Source organism: Nelumbo lutea, chromosome 5, assembly GCF_056320005.1.
Source record: "Nelumbo lutea isolate HS-2025 chromosome 5, American lotus-T2T, whole genome shotgun sequence".
Taxonomy (NCBI): Eukaryota; Viridiplantae; Streptophyta; class Magnoliopsida; order Proteales; family Nelumbonaceae; genus Nelumbo; species Nelumbo lutea.
In genome coordinates this window covers 83,288,259-83,311,544 of record NC_142688.1, presented here as the reverse complement: position 1 = coordinate 83,311,544, position 23,286 = coordinate 83,288,259, and positions in this window count along the sequence as shown.

The following is a 23,286-nucleotide window of genomic DNA, read 5'->3' as shown; positions in this document are numbered from 1 at the left end:
AAGTTTTATTACATTATAGGTTGGGTTAAAACTAGGGGTGAATGCATTTAATAATGGACTTTTAGGTTAAAATGATCATTGTTTTATTTACCTAGGAAACAAAAGAAAATGGGTAAATGCATTTACGAGGGTAAATAACTTACCGATAAGCGAACAAGGGCTGCCGGTTGGGCTAAAGCCATAAAAGGGATGAATGAGCTAAGCAGAATATTTTGCTATTCAGCTTGGTAAAACACATGAGACTGTAATTTTAATTGGAATTAGAGACCTAAGCTCATCTTCCTACTAAACATGTGTTCATTTTTTGGATTCTGAGAAGGGGGAAAGTTGGTTAATTGGATTATGAATCCTATTGACCAGAAAACCCATGTTCATTTTTTAGATTTACATTGAGACTAAGAAAAGTTTATTTTCATGAGATATCCATAACTTTCTCACATGGGGAAATGTTGTCAACAATTGGATGGGATAAAAATACCCCTTTTAATAATGGGGTTGTGTGGCTAAAATGGTCATTTGTCTTTTTTACCTGGTAAATAAAGGAACATGGTAATATATTTACACGAATAAGTAACTTACCGAAAAACAAATGGGGCCTAAATCCTAAATAACTGCTTCAGTATAATTACCCGGGTTACCTAAATAAGTGTATTTACACAGATAAATAACTTACTGAAAAAGCAAACGGGGCCTAAATCCCAAATAACTACCTCAGTCTAGTTACTCGGATAGTGTTTCCTAGAAAACACTCACTCAGATAAGACATTTACAAGGGTAAGTAACTCACTGAAAAGCAAGCAGGGCCTAAATCCTAAATAACTGCTTCAGTATGGTTTTTCAGATTCTACTCTCCTTTTAAAAAGCCTCCACACATGGATTTTATTTCTGCTTCTCGACTTCCTTGTGCTAACACCTCATTGCTTTCTTCTAGCACAATCTGATGAGTGAGCAAAGAACGCATATACCTACAGCTGTTATATTATTAGATGGATTATATGATCCATCCACCATGATTGTAAAAACACCTTGATAGTGATTGGCTTGTGGCCCCCATCCTAATAGAAGGATTTGCAATTGCTCCAACTCATTCTTGGCTTGCATGAGAGTTTGGAGAGGATTTGGATCTGCTCTCTCAAAGAGTTGGAGATGATTGGAGGCATTTTTATGGTTTTCAAGGTTAAAGCTAATGTCTGCTTGAAGCCATATATCTCGAGAAAAAGGGTAGTGAATGAGGATATGCTATTGTAATTAACTCAACTTGGTCACCACATAAAATGCATGAGCTACACTGTATGATGTTCTTAGATCTTAACTTCTCTCTTGTGTGTAGTGCTAATGGATTGGTTTTGGGTTGGACCCTGTATAAATCAAAATCAATTTGGACGGATTAGACAGACCAATGAGATATATTGAATTAGATCAATTTAGACTTAATGGTCCAAAGTATTTATTGGATTGAATTGGACCCGGTCCATCCATAGTAGATTTATATTGGATTGGCTCGAATTAATAATATGTGATCCATTGATAGAAGATAAGAATACATGTGTCAATGGACCAGGATTAGGTTGGAACCAATCTAAATTAGAACCAATTTGAACAAATTAGATGGCTCTCCAACATTGAATTGGACTGGTCCAAAATGGTTCTAAATAATCATTGGGTTTGATTGGACTTGGTCCATCTGTAATGGTTTCATATTGGACTGAATTGAATTGGACCAAATCCGGTCTAATTAACACCCGTACTTGTGGGTAATCCATTCTTCATTAGTTTCCATAAGAAGCTGAATTTTGGGTAGGCCTTTCATTTCCCACATTGTACCCTATAAGTAAATATTCAATGAGGAGGAACTATACTTTCTCTAAACAAGTAGACTTTGACCGTAGGTTTCCATATCATCTTATCCCTCTGTAAGTGCCTATTTATGGCAATTCTTATGATTTTTGATTAGTATATATGGCAGTTATTATGATTGCCTTGCCTTCCTCATCTTCGATTTTTTTCTGTATTCCATTGGCCAACAGAAGTAATAAGCTATGAGAGACTGAGATCTTTACTTGTGAAAATTTTGTGTTATGATTGAGCTCCTCTTTGGCTTTTACACAATGATTGTACTTCCTCTAAACCCATGGGTCTCACAGCATACAAGCATTGGTGGTAGGGGTGTCCATAAGAAACTGAAAAACCGGTCCGAATTGAAGAAACCGATCCAAAACATCCAGTTAACTGAACTGGTTGATTTGGTTTTGGTTTGGTTTTAAAAAAAAACCGAAGGATCAGTATGGTTTTCGATTAACCTATAAAAAAACCGACAGTTAATTGAACCGATCGACCCTCTCTCGGCCCAAACCCAAAAAAATGAGTTTTTTTTTTTTTTCATTCATTTGAACCCTAAAACAAAACCCCTCTTTCTTTGTTATTGTTTGATGTTTGAACAGCAGAAGCCACTCACCAGAAACCTTAGCAATTAAGTTGCCACTCCTCTTCTGTCGCCTCTTCTTTCTTCTCCGTTCCGCCGGTTTTCTATTTCTCCACCATCACCATTCGCCTATGGGTTGTGGCCTCTTTTAGTCTTCTTTCTTCTCCTCAAATAGAATCACAGAACCGAACCATTTCTCCTCTCCAGTTGGTAAATGACTTTTTTAGTTAAAATAGTTAAATAGTTGATATAAAATTTGATTAAAATATAAATGATGTCTGAATGTCGAATGACACCATTAAAAGGTTCCTTCTTTTGGTGATAGCTCTTACTGGTGTTTTTTTTTTTAATAAAAATGAAAAAAAAAAACCAAAAACCTAAGATCAGTTAACCACTTGTTTTGGTTCGGACTAATACAAAAATATGCCCACAGTTCGGTTAACCGAGCCATGGACACCCCTAATTGGTGGCATCTCCGATCACCAAAATAATTTTGCCATTGAATTTTTTTAGTATTGATAAATATTTCTGCTCAATACAAATCAGTTTGATTTCAGGTTCATTTGGTTAAATTAATGTTTTCAAAACTGGACCGGACAGAATGGTCAGACCGGAAAACCAGGGGCCAGTCACTTGACCGGTTTTGTTTAACCCCAAAACCGCTTTTTGGCCAAAAAATATTGATTTGGTCAGAAAACCACTGACTCGGGCAGTTGGACCGTCGAACCGTTTGATCCAGGAACCAGACCCCAAAATGGTTCCCTGTCCGGTCCGGTTTTAACAACCTTGGGTTAAATGGAGAACCCATTAGGCCATTAAGTACAAATTTTATGTTGTGGCTCCACAACTTGATGACTCGTTTAGAACTCTCCAAACTTGCCCATCAAATAAGGCCATGGCTTCTAAATTCTTAAACCAAAAGCCACCTAGTAGTTTAGACTATGGACAGCCCAATACAGTATTGAACCTGCATATCACACAGAAAAGTGCTTCACTATAAAAAGTGTTTTAACATGATTCAATCCTTGAAACCCGGGTCTCATAACTTCCAAGAGCACAAAGATCTTAACCATTAGGCCACCTTCCATTTCATGATAATAAATGAAATGAATTATCTTTTATTAAAATTAATTCTTGCATTTAATCTAAACAAATAGTATATTCAATAACTACAAGTACAAATTAACAAGAATAACATTCAAATTTATTATTTTATAAACCAACAAAATAAATAATTTATCAAATCCATATATATATATATATATATATAAATGATTTTTAATTTCAATAAATTTATACAAATAAAAATATTATTAATAGAATAATTATTTTAATACTTAGAATTATTTATGTAGACTTGATAAATTATAATAATTAGTTTATAAATTATTAATTAATATGCTAATTTCCATTAAATAACAATGTATTTATTATTACAAAGATAAAATATTGTTTACAAAATATTTGAGAATATAATATAAATTGAATATATCAAATCCACTAACCTACATTTAAATAAAAATTATTTTTTATTTTAAAAAATTCATAAACATAAAAATATTAATAATGAATCATTATTTTAGTAATTAAAATTTATGAATTTTCATATGATATGCATCTTCAAATTTTCATTTACATTTTATATAAACATATTTATTGTTTACAAAATGAAAGTATTATTTACTAAACATTTGCAAAATAATTTTTAGCTGATGTTAAAAATTGAAATTGTAAAATAAAAATAATTGATATAATAATTCAAATATAGTGGCTGCATATTTTTTGTGCCTTGGATTTTAATAAAAATAAAAATTGATGCATTATCAATAAAATTGTGTAATATCTATGCATCTTGTTATATCAATATTAATATATTTCTTCAGATATACCATTAAAATATACAATTCTTATGTAATTATACAATATTTATAGTTGTTTTGATATTAAACTTGAAGTTATTAATATAATTATTGAATTTATATACATTTCCTTAGTGTATACAAGCATTTTCATACTTTTTTGTCTGTATCCATGCATTTCCCAAGCGTATTCAAACAATACCTAATACTGATACTTTAATCATTCGTTTAGACCTATATATTTTGGTCGACCAATACATAGACAAAAGCTTCTTTTACTGTCTTTTCTAATGAAGGGTGATTTGGCTCGACCTAGCGAGAAGGGGACACGTGGACATGACCTAACTAAGGGATGACAAATCAGCCTAGCAAGCCTAGTTCACAATGTTTGAGCTCGGGTATTCAGCCACCTCGTCCCAAAACTCACCTCGGCATCCAATCCAGTTCGGAACTAAAGAATCAAAGTATCAGCTTGGGGCTAACAACCCGAATCGCCACGTAACCAACTCCAGAGGTCTCTCTAATGGATCCCAAGTTATTCGAGATAACGATGAACTAACAGATCCTAACTTTTTCGAGATCAAGATGAGGACTCATCCCAGCTCCGTCAGAGTCAGAAGTGAAACGATAAGCCTTATCTACATACTACTCCTTCAAAAGCGGAACAAACCCTATCTCAACACCCCGGGGATCCCAGAGCTCTTTCGTGAGACCCACAATTACTCCAGTATATAAAGACGGGAACCTCAAGGCAAAGGTACGTGTGATTACTCTACTCTCTAGCATTCAAGCTCTCAAACTCTTAAGCACTCAGCTCATGTTTACAGCATACTAACTTAAGCATCGAAGCGACCTCGCCGGGTTGGCCACCCTGGGTTCTCTAATAGATTGTCTTGCAGATAGATCCAACTCGCTGCTCGATTAGAAGCCAGATTTCCCTCCAGCTAGGAGTAGTCAGATCACGCAACAACAATTGGAGTCGTCTGTGGTCAACCAAGTTACCAGTGAGTATGAAGCCCGTGACCCCACTATGGCTACTTACTTGGCCAAAGTTAGAGAGATCCTATGCGGCTTCATCTCCTACTTCATTAGACAGATTTCGAGGTCTGAGAATGCTGAGGCCGACACCTTGTCCCGATTAGCCAGCACAAGCAGTAACACCATGCGGACAGTGTACATAGAGGACTTACCTCGACCCAGCATTCTTGGGGGCAGAAGAGGTCACTCCCGTATCACAAGCAGAACCCAGCTGGATCAACCCACTCATAAGTTATTTGCTTCACGAGACCCTACCTGCAGAATGCAATGTGGCCCAAAGGGTAGAGCGCCAGTCAGCTAAGTGCGTCCTTATAGACGAACAACTGTACAAAAGGTCTTTTATGCTCCCCTACCTGCGCTGCTTGCGACCCTCAGAGGCCGAGTATATACTCCGTGACACCCATGAAGGCTTGTGCGGCGGACACTTGGGGGCAGAGCTCTCGCACAGAAAGCATTGTGGCAAGGCGACCCACGATGATGGAAAACGCACTCGAGTTCGTTAAGAAGTGCGACAGGTGCCAGAGGCACGCCAACATTCACCATCGACCTGCTACTGATCCGAAATACCTCACTAGCCCATGGCCCTTCGCGTAGTGGGGAATTGACATCTTTGGCCCTTTCCCACCAACGATAGGACAAAGGAGGTTCCTAGTCGTCGCAGTAGACTACTTTACGAAGTGGGTGGAAGCTGAACCTTTAGTGACAATCACAACCCACAACATACAGAACTTCTTTTGGAAAAACATAGTATGTCGCTTCGGACTACCTCGGGTACTCATGTTCAATAATGGGAAGCAGTTCGAGGATATCAAGTTTCAACACTGGTGTGCTGAAATGGGAATTCAACAAAATTTCACCTCGGTGGGACACCCCCAGGCGAACGGGCAAGTAGAAGTCACTAACAGAGCGATACTTCACGGATTGAAAGCTTGCTTAGCTCGAGCCAAGGGGTTGTGGGTGGATGAACTACCTAGTATCCTTTGGGCCTACCAAACTACCGTTAAGACCACCACAAGTGAAACCCCTTTCAACCTCACTTACGGCACAGAAGTGGTGATCCCGACGGAAATCGAAGTGCCCACACTACAGTTGGAGGCTTATGACAAGGAGACGAATGATGATGAGCTCCATACCAACCTAGACCTGGTAGAAGAGGTATGACACCTAGGTACTATAACACCTGGGTCAGAAAATGACACTTCCACAGAATTGGGAAGGTCCGTACCGAGTAAGATGGGAATTCAGGGAAGGCACATACAAGCTCGAGACTATGGAACGGAAGTAGGTACCTCGAGCGTGGAATACCGACAACCTAAGAAGGTACTACTTGTGACCACCGAACTGGTAAAAAAGGATCACCAAACTAGAGAAAGGACTGCGAGTCACTCCCAGAAGCCTAAGGGCCATGGTGCCGAGCTAACATAAGATCTCGGCACTACGACAAGTCCTAGTTGCCTCTTCAACATAGGCAGATAAGTCCTAGTCACCTCTTCGGCATAGGTAGATAAGTCCTAGTCACCTCTTCAGCATAGGCGGAACAAGTCCTAGTTGCCTCTTCGGCATAGGCAGACATGTCCTAGTCGCCTCTTCGGCACAACAGACATGTCCTAGTCACCTCTTCAGCATAGGCAGACCAGTTCTCACGCCTGAGGCATAGATAGTTCGAATACAAACCCTATGACGTCCAGCCCACCTCAGCGTATAACAACAGGAATCCCATATGAAGTAAGGCCCGGTGGCTCGGCACTAAGGGATAACAAACACCTAAGCGAGTAGTCCGTGTGCGGACAGGTTGGGTATATACCCTATAGTGTCCGCCTACCTCGGCGTACAACGATATGAAGTTATCCCTACTTGGAGTCTAGCTCGTTAGCTCGACAATTCGGGGTAACCTACACTTAGAAAAAAATTCACTGCTATTTGCTTTAGTTCGCCAGTTTGGGAGTTATCTACACTTAGAAGAAAAAAGAAATTTTTGCACAAAAATTGCAAAAAAGCATTTCTATTTCATTGATATGGAATTTCAGATACAAAAAAAAAATTACAATGCACCAAAATCAGTGTATTACAGAAGGGGGTCCAAGAAAAGAGGTATCAAGTCACTTCGAGGCTCTTCGTCCTACTGGAGGCTTCGACAGGAGGATCCGTCTCCATGCGGCTCTCGCCAGCACCGGTCTCCTCATCTTCATCGAGCAGGTCACCGTCACTTTCTGCTTCAGAGTCCGAATCTTGGGCAGCTTCGACGACCATCTCCTATGTGATCCTCGAAGTAGTTATGACATTAAGGTCAAGCTGGGGGAACTCACGTCGGGTTAGCCACCTGCTAAGTTTGAATCCTTTGCGGTAGCTCGCTGTCCCTACCTCGACCATCTCTTTCCGATACTCTACTGAGGACTTGTACTCCTCGACAGTTTTAGCCTTGGCCTCCTCCATTGCTTGAAGAAGTAGCACGATTTGCTCCTTCACATGAGCCTCAAGGTTCTCTACCTCCCTCTTCAATGCCGCCTCTTGCTCCTTGAACTCCCTCTTCAATGCCACTCCACAGTCCTTGAGCTCCTTCTTCTCCGATATCAGCAAAGTGAGCAGCTCCTTCTTAACCCACGCGTCATTCTTCAATTGGTTATTTTCATTGCGGGCTAAGTTCAGCTCGGTGTGAGCTTTTCGGGAAGACTCCTCAGCTCCGAGGGCCCGCTTCAAGTTCACCTCAAACTAATAAGCCAAGGCGTGGATGGTGGAATTCACCTACCAAGAGAAGAAAACAAGCGTTAGTATACAAAAATCCAAGTACAAGACAAATTGAAGAAGACAAGTCCAAGTACTTACCACCATGCAGTGAGTAGCCGCTCAGGCTCTGAGCTGAGCAACTGGCAGTTCAGCCCAACCAGCAACCTCCTCAGCAAATACCGCGCCCTTGCTCTAGAGAAGGCCGAATTTTGGAGACAAGATACTCCGAACCGCGTTGTCACTGCCCGGAGAAGCTGCGGCTGCCGGGACGGGCTCCAAAGATGTAGCCTCCTCGGGCACGCAGGGCGGGGAGGGCTTGCCCGAATCCTCTTCGACCAAATCTATTACTGGAGCGGTCTCTGAAGATGTAGCCTCCTTGGGCACGCAGGGTGGGGAGGGCTTGCTCGAGTCCTCTTCGACCAAATCTATTACCGGAGGCTGATCGACAGTTGACGGTTGCTCGGGCTCTGGAACGACAGTTGATGGGGGCTCAACGCGAGCCTTCTTGGTGGCTCTCTTCTTCTTCTTCCCCTTCTTCATGCTCCCAAAGAGTTCGTTGGCAGGGATGTCCATGATAGCTGTGACAAAAAATGAGCTATCAGATACAATACCGAAGTAAAACAGAGAGAAAATACAGCAAACAATGACCGACCAGGACTTAGACTGACTTGCACAAGTTTCTCCTGGATCGCGAAGTCTTCAAACTTCAGGCCAAGCTCCGCCCAAGATCGGAGCGCCTCCCTTGTTTTCAGGTCCAACCTAACACTGGGGTCCTAGATGGCTGCTCTCCAATGAGTCGGGAAAGGCCACCCCTCAGTGTTGCGGACCACGAAATAGCGCCTCTTCCACGTCGGGACCTTGTTCGGGAGCTCATGCAAAAGTTTGAAGCCAGGACGAGGTGACAGATAATAAGTTCGCCTATGCTTGGGCAGAACACAAGACAAATTCTTCTTTATGGAAATGATAGAAGAAAAAATGTTGAGGTCAAGGGGAAGATTGTAATCGTGGAAAAGTGAAATGGTCCCTGCGACATTGCAGATGGAGTTCGGGTGTAACTGATCTATGGTGATATTGAACAATTTTATGATCTTGACTATGAGAGGGTGAAGTGGAAGGCAAAAACCAGCTGCGAGCTGCTCCGCGAAGATCACGATCTCATCGTAACCATGATCCCAAGGGAAGTTACCTAAGGAGATGCTATATACAAAGTTGTTGGGAAGTTTGTACCAAGCTACTAGAGTTAGGAGCTTGTCTGTTGTCATTGTCAACAGACCAAAGTTATCTGGCAGCCGACCTCGATGTGAGGTGGAAGCCAGGTTACCTGAGGCCTCTCAGTCCCGCCGAGGTAAGTTCACCTCGGGAGGACCATGGACCGCATCCTGGCCCAAAGTAACCTCCTTGGTAGGACGAGGATCTGCGGCCTGAGCTGAGGTACACCTCGGCTCCAGCAGGTTCACCGCTCCCATCTAAGAGACTATCGAAACTAAAACTAGACATACTAAAAAGACGCAGAATCGAAAAGAAAAAGCAAAGGAAGACTCACCAAAAGGAAGACCGAAGAAAGGAAAGCGACCTCAAAAAGACTTGAACGCGACCTCAAAGATTGGGGATTAGCAGACTTGTGGCAAGGAAAATGAGCCCCTTGGCCCCTATTTATAGCCAATGTATTTGGGGATCAACGGCCGAGATCAACACGATCCAACGTCTCCTAGGAAAACTGGTTGCACGACCCCCGAGGTTGAAATCGATTTAGCACGTGTTTTGACATCCACGGAGTTTATAAAACAGCGTGACATCGGCACGTAACTTAGATGCGACCTGGGTTATTCCTGGTTGAGGCGGGCAGCCAAACAGGTTTGACCAACGATTCACCCATCAAGCCGCCTAGACCTCATACCAAATCCACCTAGACTCATCATGAACTCCCCGCACCAGGTTGAGACCCTTGGCTCGGGGAGTGGGGGGCAATGGATGAAGGGTGATTTGGTCTGACTTAGTGAGAAGGGGACACATGGACATGACCTGACTAAGGGATGATAGCCTAGCCTGGCAAGCCTAGTTCGCAACGTTTGAGCTCGGGTATTCAGCCACCTCAGCCCAAAATTCACCTCGGCGTCGGGTCACCTCGGCATCCAATCAAGTTCAGAACTAAAGAATTGAAGTATCAGCTCGGGGCTAAGAACCCGAATCGCCACGTAACCAACTCCAGAGGTCTCTCCAATGGATCCCAAGTTATTCAAGATCACGATGAGTTAATAGATCTCGTTTCCGATATCATGATGATGACTCATCCCAGCTCTGTCAGAGCCAAAAGTGAAACGATAAGCCTTATCTACGTACTGCTCCATCAGAAGTGGAATGGACCCTATCTCAACACCCCGGGGATCTCGGAGCTCTTTCGTGAGACCCACGATTACTCTAGTATATAAAGACGAGAACCTCAAGGCAAAGGTACGTGTGATTACTCTACTCTCTAGCATTCAAGCTCTCAAGCTCTTAAGCACTCAGCTTGTGTATACAATATTACTAACTTAAGCATTGGAGTAACCTCACCGAGTTAGCCACCCTGAGTTCTCTAATAGATTGTCTTGCAGATAGATCTAGCTCGCTATTCGATTGGAAGCCAGATGCTAGGAGTAGTTACATCACACAACAACAATTTCCTTGCCACCAAAATCTTTTTTGTGGTTTTGGTTTTAAGAAGATATTATTTGGTAAGAAGGTGTTCATGTATTGAGTAAGTTATTTATTCGATTAAAGTGGCTCTACTTTCGTAGGACGGTAATTTAGACCTCCACATCTCTGATATGCATTGCACTTTCTCTACCTTGACTAATCCAATTTGCTTCTATAATGGTACTTAACTAAGAATAGTTGAGATAGGGGGCTCACGTTGTCTTTATCCTCTATTAGCTGAAAAGTGCCCATGAGAAACTCCATTTAACAGTAGTGAAAATTTAGGAGATGATAATGCATTGTTCCATCAGGTCACACCATTTCTTATGAAAACCCATTTTCTCTATGGTCATTGAAACCATATGCATCTCATATTGTTGAATGCTTTAGCTAGCAACGTCTAGTTTTAATGCCATCAAAGCAATTCCTTTCTCCTGTTTTTTTTTGGTACTCCATTTGATCTCCGTGTCTAGTTACCATCTTCTTTGCACACTATGTGCTGGTAGCACTTATAAAAATGATGAGATCAGGTCTTGGTGATGTTTGAGAATTCATTTTAATGCATTTATAAAAATGTAATTTCTTCTTCTGATGCACCTCTATCAATCTGGCACACCTTGTTCCTCAGGGTAAATCCCAGTTCGGGGTAAATTTGCATTCTCATTCACTTTTGCTTGTGTTTAGCAGCATTACATTTATGCATTGACAAATGACACACCAATGCATATTTACAATGATAATAAGATGTAAAAGTACATCAATAAAAAAGAAGTAAATTTTCATTCAAGTGGGCTTTTGATAAAAAAAAGCATATGCTTTTTATTGGAATTTGTGTTTACATCCATTACAACTAAAAATCTGTTTGGTAAGAAGGTAAATTTTTCGATGCAAAACTAACCCAACTTTACAATTTATCTGGACCATTTTACACTTTACATATTTGCACTCACATTTATTTGCATCGTTTTTCAAACACAACCTCAATGATTTTCTCATAACGCAAATAATTCAAATAATTAATTTGTATCGTGGGGCTTGCCCCACCATGAAACTTGCAAGTGTGCTCTAACAGCTAGCAGAGCTATTTCTTCATTCAAAGTCCATTCACCCTGGTCATTTTTCTAGTGATGGAAACAGATCGGATCGGATTCGAATCAAGGTATATTCGAATTCGATCCAACAGTGTTCATGTCAGATTCAATCGGATTTAATAGGATTCGATTTGAATTCGAATCCGATTGGTAAGTCGGATCTTTGGACCTGATCTAATCCGACTTGTTCTCTTTAAAAATTAATAAATTATTAAAAGAAAATTAAAATATACTAACTTAAATAAAGTAAAAACAAAAAATTCAATTATTTTTAATTATTTTCATCATATATATACATATTTAAAAAATAAATAAATAATAGGGGTAATAGCATATAAGGGCAACTTTTGGGGTTTAATATCAACAAAAGTAATATATTTAAAAAAAATTCAAAAATGGGTTAACTTTTTAAAAATAATATCAATAAAGACCAAAAACATTGTTCACAATCTTCTTCTTGCCATTTGTTCATCAGAGCTGTCGTTCACTGCTGCTCGTTGCCTCCACCCATCTCCGCCTTCGCCTCCGGCAACGTTGTCGGAGATCGGTGGAGAAAAAGGTGGCAGTGATGGTAGCCAGAGGAATGACCACCAGCAAATGTTGCCGGAGGCTGAGTTGGAGGTGGTAGACGGCAGCGGGCGGCGGCTCTGATGAATAATATGGCAAGAAGAAGATGATGAACAGTGTTTTTACCCCTTTATTGATATTATTTTTAAAAAGCTAATCCATTTTTGATTTTTTTAAATATATTACCTTTATTGATATTATATATATTTATAAATATATAATATATATCGGATTGGATCTTCTCAGATCATATAAGGATGATCCGAATCCAGTGCAATTTCTAATCAGATCCTATTACCCGATTCGATGTAAAGATTCAAACAAGAGTGATACAAATTCAACCAAATAAGGATCGAATCTCGGATAGAATCATGATCCGATCCATTTGCACCCCTACATTTTTTAACCACTCTATGTTACTTCTCCTCCTTCATTTGTTACCATGTGTAAATATCCAAGTCTTTTTATCTCCTTGTTGAATCCACAATTTCCGAGAATTCATTTCCACATGAATTCTCCGTCATCTAAAAGTTATTTTTTATTTGTTTCTACACCTCCATCATTTGGTTGTTTTTGCTTCCATCATGATTAACTCTCCCATGAGTTGTGTGACATGACATGCAATTCAACTTGCTTTCTTGTCTTCAATTATTATTATTATTATTATTCTTATATCATAATTTTCCACATTATTAGCATTTTCCTTAATAAAAAGAATGAGTTAATTTTTTTTTTAATCTTTTTGTCGTCCAAGAAAACAAAATTGGCCATATGTACACACCACAATCCACCAAATTCCAAGTATCTGCCCTCCATTCTCAATCAACTATATTATATGTTTCTTCTTATTAAAGGTAACACGTATAGTTTATTATGTTGATTTGTTTAATAATTTAAATCTAAATGTATTAATTGGTGAACAGTGAGTGCCCGAGGGCCTCCTAACCAACTAACCCAATTAATTACTAACGTGGCTGAGTTTGCCGCGACGATCAAGACACATTGCTCTTTTGCTTTCCTTTATTTCGGCAAAGATAGGATTGTTTCTTTTAAACTAATTGGGTAGTGGGGTTGAGGTTGGGTAATGAATATTAATTATGTGCCAGAAATTCTTTTAGTTACCAAAAAAACAAATAAAGGGGAGTTAGAATTGCACTCCAATATTCCACTCCTGTTAGGTTGATGGAATGGGAGTAGGGGTGCTCATGGTTTGGTGGTTAATTGAACTGTGGGCCTTTTTTTTAATCGATTTGGTACTATTGATTTTTGGAAAATTAATAACCGAAATTGAACCAAAGTTAATCGGTTAATTGTTGATTGGTTTGGTTCTTCAATTTTTCAGTTTTTTTTTTATAGTATATATTATAAATATATAAAATAAAAATTATATATAATATTATATTTTAAATAATAAATAATATATCATATATGTATTTATATATATTGCATATTTATTAATTTATAAAATATATGTATATCGGTTGGTTCAATTAATCGCCGATTTTCTATATTAATTAATCGAAATCGAACTGACTAGTTTGATTAATCAATTTTTTTGTTTGATTTTGGTCAGTGTTTTTTCGGTTGGTTCTTTTTTTTTTTCACCTCTAAATGGGAAGATCCATGCGGATGGTACACCTCTTCCCTTCAAAATGGCAAAATCCCACCATCATCAACATTCTATACAGGTGCATTTAATACATTTTTTTTTTGAAATACCAATCATATAGATTCTTTTTTCTAGTTTCCATAATAAGCTTGTTATAACCGCCATCTCATCACAATCTCATATTTTTCATTCTATGCTTTCCCTTTCCCTTTCCCTTCAATGGGAGTTTTATTTATGATCTCTTCGTCACTCTATCTTCTAGTTCATTGATTCTATGTCACATCTCCTAATTAATCTACGTTTTTTTGGGTTTCCTTCTCCTCAGCTGCGTTTTTTTTTGGGTTTCCTTCTCCTCAGCTACATTTTTTTTGGGTTTCCTCCTTGATATTGTGCGATCTGGCTGCTCCCTCATGTCAGGTGACTCAGACGATGATTCAGAAGATTTCTTCTCAGGGTCGAGTTGGAAGTGGTCGAGCTTATGTACTTCTGCAAGAGAGAATGTTAGAGTGCCTGGTTTGTCTTTAACCAGGGATGGCACTCTGATACTTAAGTCAAGAGATGTTTAGAGAGTTCTTGAGAGAATGAGAGAGCTTGAGAGTGTATTATCGCACTCTAACATTCTCTCCGAACTCGGTGGGACTTTCCCTCCGAATTGTGCTCATGCTCGTTGCGCTGTCATGATGAGTCACTGTTTGAGCAAGGTACGTCCACGTGTACCCATGCTATGAGGTCGGGCTAAATTACCCTTCATCAATTGCCCCCCACTCCCTGCGCTAGCGGCGGTGACCCAACGCGGTGAGGTCATGAAGCGTGGCAGATTAATTTCTCTGAAATTCAAACTTGATTGACAACTCGCGTTAAATGCGTCCACGAGAATCAAGAGATTTTTTGACTTTTCGATTCCCAAAACGTGTAGAAGTGGCTTTTAATTTTGAGCGTTGTGCAGCCGTCATTGCCTTAATCGCGAAAGACGTGCCGCCAATTGCCTTTGGTTTTCAGAAGGTGTGCGGTCAGTGCACCTGTGAGCTGCTAAATCTGCTCAGATCTAGGTCGTCGCTTCGGGGAACAGCCAATTACCCTCTGTTTTTGGAAAACATACGGTCAGCGCACCTACGAGTCATTGGATCTGATTAGATATGGGTCGTCACTTCGGAGACACTAGGGCTATAAATAGGGGGCCCTCTGGGCCTCACTTCCCCCCGCTCCGGCTTGCTGTCTTTGGATTCTGAGTTCACACACCTGTCAAGCCTACTCGAGTTCCTCAACTTATTTCATCCCGTCTCCTTTCAGTGAGTCTCGCTTATTGTCAGTCATGTCGGGATACCCGTACCGTGTCCATTACCACGGCAGTGACCAAGATGATGATGCTCCCTCGAGCTCGGGGGAAGCTTGGAAGCAAGTTTTGAGGGCTAGGGAGTTCTCCGGAGAAGGAGCTTCCACTTCGTGGGGAAGGGAGCCCGATACTTTCAGCCCTTCATCCATGACAGAGGGGAGACTTAGGGATCTAATTAGCTACTTCCACCTCCCTAGAGACCTCCTCTACTGCCTCCCCACTTGTTACTTTCCGTGGGAGCATGGCCCCAATGACATAGTCATTTACCAGGAATAGCTCGAGGCTGGCCTGCGTCCCTCTTTGCACCCCCTGATAGTGGAGGTGCTAAAACACTTCAATGTCACTATTGACTAGCTTCATCCCAACGCCATTTGGAATATGTTTGGGACTATATCTTTGTGTCATGAGTACTGTCTTCCCTTGAATCTCGATATTTTTGCTTCTATTCTTTGTATAAAAAATGCCACTCCCGGGGTTCCACCGGAGAGGTGCTTTTACTACCTCTCCCCCTGCCGCGGCTATGAGCTCTTGCATGGGCTACCGAATAAGATTCCTGCATGGAAGCGGGATTACTTTATGGTTCGTAACCCCGAGGGGTGGCCCTTCCCAACTTCTTGGAGGGGTACCATCCAGGACCCCGGGGCCGAGCTGGACCCCAGAACTCGAAAAACGATGTTGTCATGGGCGTCAGTAGGGTTTCTCTATTCGGACTACTTGGCCAAGGAGAAGCTCGTGCAGGTCGGCCTGAGCCCGGGTAGGTTGCCCTTTTTGGTTGCATGGTTTTTGTCATGACATTTGTGTTCACGTGCACATATAATTCATTCTTACCGAACTAACATCGATTTCTTCTTGGCAGCCATCATGTCTGGTACCGACTCGCGCCGCCTTCTCTTAAGCAACCAGAGGCGCCAAGTGAAGAGATCGCGCCCCGACCAGACTCCCCCTTCGGGGGGCACTGAGTTCGGTTTCGCCAAGCCGGTTTTAACCTTCCCCCCGCCTGAGATTCCGACACCTCCGCCCGAGGTAACTAGTAGGGCTAGTGTTAGGGGGGATGAGCTCCCTCTGCAGGGGGCAGCTCCCAGTAACCCCCTCCAGTCGTACCCTTACCTTTCGTTCCCGGTGGGGAACTGGGAAGGGGTGAACGACTACCAAGTGGCTTGCCGGAGGAGCCAAAAGGCGATCAACAATGATGAGGTCGCTTACTGGGGGAATATGGAGCCCGGGGACCTCGCCGCCTTCGCCTCCTCCCACTGCATGGTGGTAAGTGATTCTTGTTTTTCTTCCTTTCTCATTTTGCTTCCTTTTATTGTTCTCTGATCTTCTTTCCTGTTGGCAGGTGAATACTGCCATCCATGCCATGGCTCTCTAGACGCGCATCCACCGCGTCGACACCCTCGACCAGCGGGCTACTAATAAGAAGCTCCAAGGCGAGCTTGATAGGATCCCAAGCGAACACCACCGCACTCTCAAGGGAAGTGAGTCTCAGGAGCTGTTCGTCCACGACCAGGAGACTCAAATTGCCCGGCTTTCTGAAGAGAGCACGCATTACCGAGAGGAGCCATCGAGGGTGGCGGTGAAGAGGGAGCTTCTCCGGCAGTAGGTATGGGACTTGGAGTCCACTCTTCTAGATCGGACTCGAAACTTTGACCAGATGGTGGAGGCTGAATGAGAGAAGGCGGTCTAGTACTTCAAAGACTCCCAGGAATACCACGACCTCCAGGTGGAGTATGGCTCAAGTTCGTAGCGCTCTAGGTTTAAGCTCTGTCGGTGGTTGGTGTGGAAGAAGTTCTTCGGGCTCAACCTCGACGGCATCACTATGAATGGCCTGTCTCCTAAGACGACGAATCAAGTGGAGGAAGAGGAGCCTGACTCCCCAGAGGATGAGGCAGTGTTCTTCCTAGACTTCTGATGGCTTCCAGGTGCCATAAACCCAGTCTTTCAAAGGTCTTTTGTTGGGTGGTTGTGCCCTGTGTTTGTCAAACTTTTCTGAGCTACTTTAGCTCGATTATTGCATTGTTGTTGTTGTTTTTTTTTTTTTTGAAGTGTAATGAAAGTTCTTCTTTTTTAATGAAATATAGTTTCTTTCGAGTCTCTCTGAGTGCAAAAATACTTCTAAGTGTGAGTGGACTCCGAGCTGGTCAATTTAATGTATAGGTTACCCGAGCTGTCGAGCCACTGAGTTGGCAGTAAGGGTAATTGAGTGAAGTTGTGTTACTTCGGGTTGCACAGGCTACTGAGTTGAGTAAGAGCAGCAAGGGTGTAGACACCGTAGGGTTCATGACCGAGTTGTCTTTCCCTTAAGGGTTAGAGATAACTAGGTTTTTGTCAGTTTGGCATTTTTGGCCGTTAGGCTTTGGGAGGGATTCGTAGTCCGTTCCTGAATTTCCCCCATGCCGAAGTGGCAACTGGGGTTTTCTTGTGGCCCTTAGGCTTAAGAAGGGACCCGTAGTCTGCTCTTGGATTTCACCCAGGCCAAAGTGGCGACTGGGGTCTTCTTGTGGCCCTTAGGCTTAGGGAGGGACCCATAGTCCTCTCCTGGATTTCACCCAGGCCGAAGTGGCGACTGGGGTCTTCTTGTGGCCCTTAGGCTTAGGGAGGGGCCCGTAATCCGCTCCTGGATTTCACCCAGGCCGAGGTGGCAACTAGGGTCTTCTCATGGCCCTTAGGCTTAGGGAGGGACCCGTAGTCCGCTCCTGGATTTCACCTAAGCCGAAGTGGTGACTAGGGTCTTCTTGTGGCCCTTAGGCTTAGGGAGGAACCCGTAGTCCGCTCCTAGATTTCACCCGGCCGAGGTGGCAACTAGGTCTTCTTGTGGCCCTTAGGCTTAGGGAGTGGCTCGTGACCTACTCGATTCATACAGATAGTATTGTCTTAGGTTGACAATATTCCATGCCTGAGGTACTTGTTTCCCTTCGAAGGTCTCAAGCTCATATGTTCCTTCCCCGATGACTCGTTTCACTCGGTAAGGACCTTCCCAGTTGGACCGAGCTTGCCAGCGCCAAACTCAGGTACCATAACTTTACAAAGGACCAGGTCGCCAACGCGGAGGTTCCGCTTATTGACCCTAGCGTTATAGTACCGAGCTACTCTCTGCTGGTAGGCTGCGGTCCTAATGTACGCGAGGTCCCTTACTTCGTTGAGTAGATCGAGGTTGGTACGTACCTCATCTTCATTTGTTTGATCATTGTATGCTTCTAGTCGCAGCGTAGGTACTTCGATCTCTGCGGGGATCACTACTTCGGTGCCGTAGGTGAGATTGAAGGGTGTTTCTCCCGTGGCAGTCTTCTCTGTGGTCCGGTAGGCCCGTAGAACATTGGGTAATTCATCTGCCCACAATCCTTTAGCTCGGTCCAGTCGTGTCTTTAGTCCGCAGAGGATGGCTCTGTTTGTGACTTCCGCTTGACCGTTTGCTTGAGGGTGCGCGACTTAAGTAAATTTCTGTTGGATTCCCATGTCTCGACACCGGTCTTGAAATTTGATGTCCTCGAACTGCTTGCCGTTGTCGGAAATCAATACCCGAATTAATCCGAAGCAGCATACAATGTTCTTCCAAAAGAAGTTTTGAACATTTTGGGTTGTGATCGTCACGAGGGGTTCGGCTTCTACCCACTTGGTAAAATAGTCCACTGCTACTACTAAGAACTTCCTTCCACCCGTTGCTAGTGGGAATGGCCCGAGTAGATCGATGCCCCACTGCACAAAGGGCCACGGGCTAGTGAGATACTTGAGATCGATAGCGGGTTGGTGGTGAATATTGGCATGTCTCTAGCATTTGTCACATTTTCTGACGAGCTCAATAGCATCTTCCTTCATTGTTGGCCAATAATACCCTTGTTGAAGTGCCTTTTGGGCAAGGGCCCTGCTCCCCAAGTGCCCGCCGCATAGACCCTCATGGGTGTCGCGGTGTATGAGCTCGGCTTTGGTAGGTCACAAGCAACGCAGGTAGGGGAGCATGTAAGATCTCTGGTGTAGTCATTCGTCTATCATGACATATTTGGCTACCTAGCGTTGCACCCTTCTAGCTGCATTGCGGTCTGCAGGGAGGGTCTCGTGTAGCAAGAAGCTCGTGAGCGAGTCAATCCAGCTCATCTCTACTTGAACGACGGGAGCGACCTCCTCTGCCCCTTGAGAATGCTAGGCCGAGGCAGGTCCTCTATGTACATGGTTCTCATGGTGATGTCGCTAGTGCTGGCTAACCAGGACAGGACGTCGGCCTTAGCATTCTCCAACCTAAGGATTGTCTGATAAAGTGTGACTGGAAGTTGAGCAGGGCCTCTCTGACTTTGGCTAAGTAGGCGATCATGGTTGGCTTGCGAGCTTCGTACTCGCCGTTGACCTGGTCGACCACAAGCTAGGAGTTGCTGCAGATAACGATGTGCTTGGATTTTACTTCTCTGGCAAGGGCTAGTCCAGCTATCAACGCCTCGTACTCCGCTTCATTGTTAGATGCCGCGAACTCGAAGTGTAGTGCGTACTCCAATTCTGTGCCACTTGGGCCGTGTAGAACTATTCCGGCTCCGCTGCCCTGCTGGTTCGAGGAGCCATCTACATGAAGGATCCAGGGCTCCTCATCCCAGCTTGGGCTTGGTCGAACTAGGAGAGATGCCACACTAGTTGCTACCTCACGGGGCTCAGATTCGACCATCCTGGGAGCTTCGAGCTCACCCGAATTGGGAGTCTCGTGCTCAATCAGCCTAGGGGCTTCGGAGCTGAATGTGCACTCGGCGATGAAATCTGCTAAAGCTTGGGCCTTAATGGCAATTCACGACTTGTACTGGAGATCGTACTCACTGAGCGGCCCACTTCGTCAACCGACCAGAGATCTCGGGCTTAAGTAAGACTTGCCTCAGAGGTTTGTTGGTGAGAACAATAATAGTGTGAGCCTGGAAGTACGTGCGGAGCTTCCGAGCTGCAAATACTAGTGCGTATGCTAGCTTTTCTATCTATGGGCACCTCGTCTCTGCTCCCTGCAATACTTTACTAACATAATAGATGGGTCATCAAACCCGATCTACCTCTTTTATTAGTACCAAACTGACCACCTCGTCACTTTCCAAGAGGTACAGTCCTAAAACATCGCCCTCCTCAGGCTGGGTTAAGATCGGCACACTAGCGAGGTATTTCTTGAGCTCGTCAAACACGAGCTGATAGTCTTGGGTCCACTCGAACCCTTTGCTCTTGATTGCCTTAAAGAATGGCAGACAGCGGTCTGCCGATTTGGACATGAATCGGCTCAGGGTTGCTATGCGGCCATTCAGCCTCTAAACCTCCTTCAACTTACGGGGCGGGCTCATGTCTAAGATGGCCTTAATCTTATCCGGGTTGGCTTCAATGTCGCGCCGGTTAACAATGTATCCTAGGAACTTGCCCGGGGTCACACCAAATACACATTTGTTTGGGTTCAGTCTCATATTAAATTTACGCATCAAAAACAGAATGCAAGTCCTATATTAATTCATGTGAGAATTGAGTTTTGACGACCATGTCGTCTACATAGAATTCTACTTTTTTACCGATTATCGGCGCAAACAATTTATTTATAAGCCTTTGAAAGGTTTCCCCTGCATTTTTCAACCCGAAGGGCTTGACCTTGTAATGGTACAGGCCGAATTCTGTGATGAAGGCAGTCTTTTCTTCGTCCGCCAGGTCCATCTTAATTTGGTTATAGTCCGAATAGGCGTCCAAGAAACCTAGCAACTCATGGCTGCCGCAAGGCGTACGGCGGGGTCCAAGCGCGGTATCTGCATACAAGCATCGCTGAACCACTTGATATAACCCCGGATGGACTCTCCCTCTCTTTGCATTATGCTGAGGAGGCTTTGTTCAGTTCTCGGGCACCATTTGCTGGTGATGAAGTGGGACATGAACGTTTGTGTGAACTACGCCCAACTTCTTATCGACCCAGGTGCTCCTCTAAAAGTAGTGGAGAAGGTCACGCACATGCACAACTCACTAGCTCTCGCCAGGTGCATCTATGACTGAAACGCATCTACATGATCATTCGGGTCAAACGACCCGTCATACTTGTCAAGAAGGGGGAGCTTGAAGTCTTTGGGCATCAGGACTGCCAGAAGTTCAGAAGACAGGGGGGATGGAACCGAGAGGAGGGGAGCTTTGACCTTAGCCGAGCTTACCTCTTCTTTGCCCATGAGCTCGGGCAAATCGTGGGTGACGGATCGGCGAGCTCGGCGTTGGCGTCTCTACCTCTTGGTGGGCTCGGCATTCGTGCTGCTCATCTCTGCACTATCCGGAATGGTTTGTGTAGGAAGTAGCCTAGTCTGCTGGTGATGGTTGTGGACAGAGGGGTCCTACTTGGAGTATGTTGCCAGGATCTCGAACTGGTTTTCAAGGATCGGGGTTCCAAACTTTGACTGCTGAGGTGATGTAGACCTGGCGAGCTGTGGTCCTCCTGACCTGTCCACCCGCGGCGAGATCGAGGTAGCCAGTCTTTTCCGTCTTCCACGGGGGGAGGCCTAGTTTTTTGGGAGATTTTGGCGTGCCTTTCCTTGGCCGGAGGGGCGCTCATTCTGGCGGTGAGACTTAGCTTGCTACAAGGTTGGACGTTGAGGCGGGAGCTGAGGCTATTGAAGCTGAGGTTGAGGCAGCTGGGGAAACTGCTGCTGATACTGATACTGAGAGACCTAGTGCAGTACGTGTTGTTGATAGTGTTGAAGTTGTTGGAACTGTTGCATTTGGGCCTGCATGGCTCGCATGCACTGCATCAAGTCCTCCAGTTGGTTCGGGCTAGCCGTTGGGGGCACGACCGAAGGTTCGGTGAACGTCACTCCGACTGTAGTAGGGAGTGGGGCGATGACAGGTGCCACTGTGAGAGGCACATTCAAGCTAGGGATTCAATCCGCTGAGAGGGGGACGGTGAACTATCCGATACAGACAGTAGGAAGCTGGGGTTGTTCCCTGGAGTTATCCATTTTCATGCCTCGTTCGACGTTGCTAGAGGAAGCCATGAGCGTTGGATTGTTTCAAGGAGGAAAAGAACTAAAAGAGTTTAGAGAGAAAGGCCTTTTGAAGCGTATCCCATAGACGGCGCCAAATGATGTAGCGCAATCCGGTCACTCCTAGCTGGCGCTCGCGTGCCTCCAAAGAGGTACCTGAAACAAGAGGAAAGAGGAAGAACTCCCGGGGGATTTCCTGACAGGAACGCTTCGATGCTTAAGTTAGTATTGTGTGCAAGAAGCAGAAGGAAAACAAAGGCTAAGAGTGCAGGTTGCGTAGGTGATTTTAGATACCTTGTTCCTTGAGAATAAGCCCCTTATAACTGAATTCCGTTGCTTCAGGCCCTCTGACTTCTGACAAGGCAGGTATAACCGCCACTGTCAGTCTGCCACAGCCGTTACTGGCATGACTGAGGTGGCACGTGCGGGGCCGTCGTTGCAGGGTACGTGTCTGTCAAGTGCAGGATGCCTTTCTAAAGGTGGCAGGTGCGGCGAGGGGGACATGTCTGTTGTCCACAGATTTGTCGGGTACAGTGGTTGAGCAGGAAGCCCTCTTGTGGTATACCGAGCTCTTCCGCGAATTACCCTGAGCCGGACTTTCCTTTGAGTGATTGGCCGCCTGTAGCCGGTTATGCCGAGCTAGCTAACCCGAGGTGTTTGTGCCTCGGGGCGTCTAGAGAAGAATCGGTGCGTTCTTGCCTGGGAGTGGCCCTAGGTCCATTGGGAGGAGCTCGGGTCTCAAAAGGGGTCAAGGTGCCCCGAACTCGGGACCCTCCGAAGTGCCTTAACCCCGGGGAGGAGGTGTGGGCAAGGCGGCTTTCGGCGAGTAGTCTACATGTCGAGTTGTCGTGCTGAACTCGATGGGACTTTCCCTGCGAGGTCAGGCCAAATCACCCTCCATCAGGAAGGATTCCTAGAAATATAATAAATTCGATTTATCATAAACGGATAATGGTTTTACTAAGCCCTCCAAATATAACAATAATCTCTATCAAATTTATGGAGGATGAAATC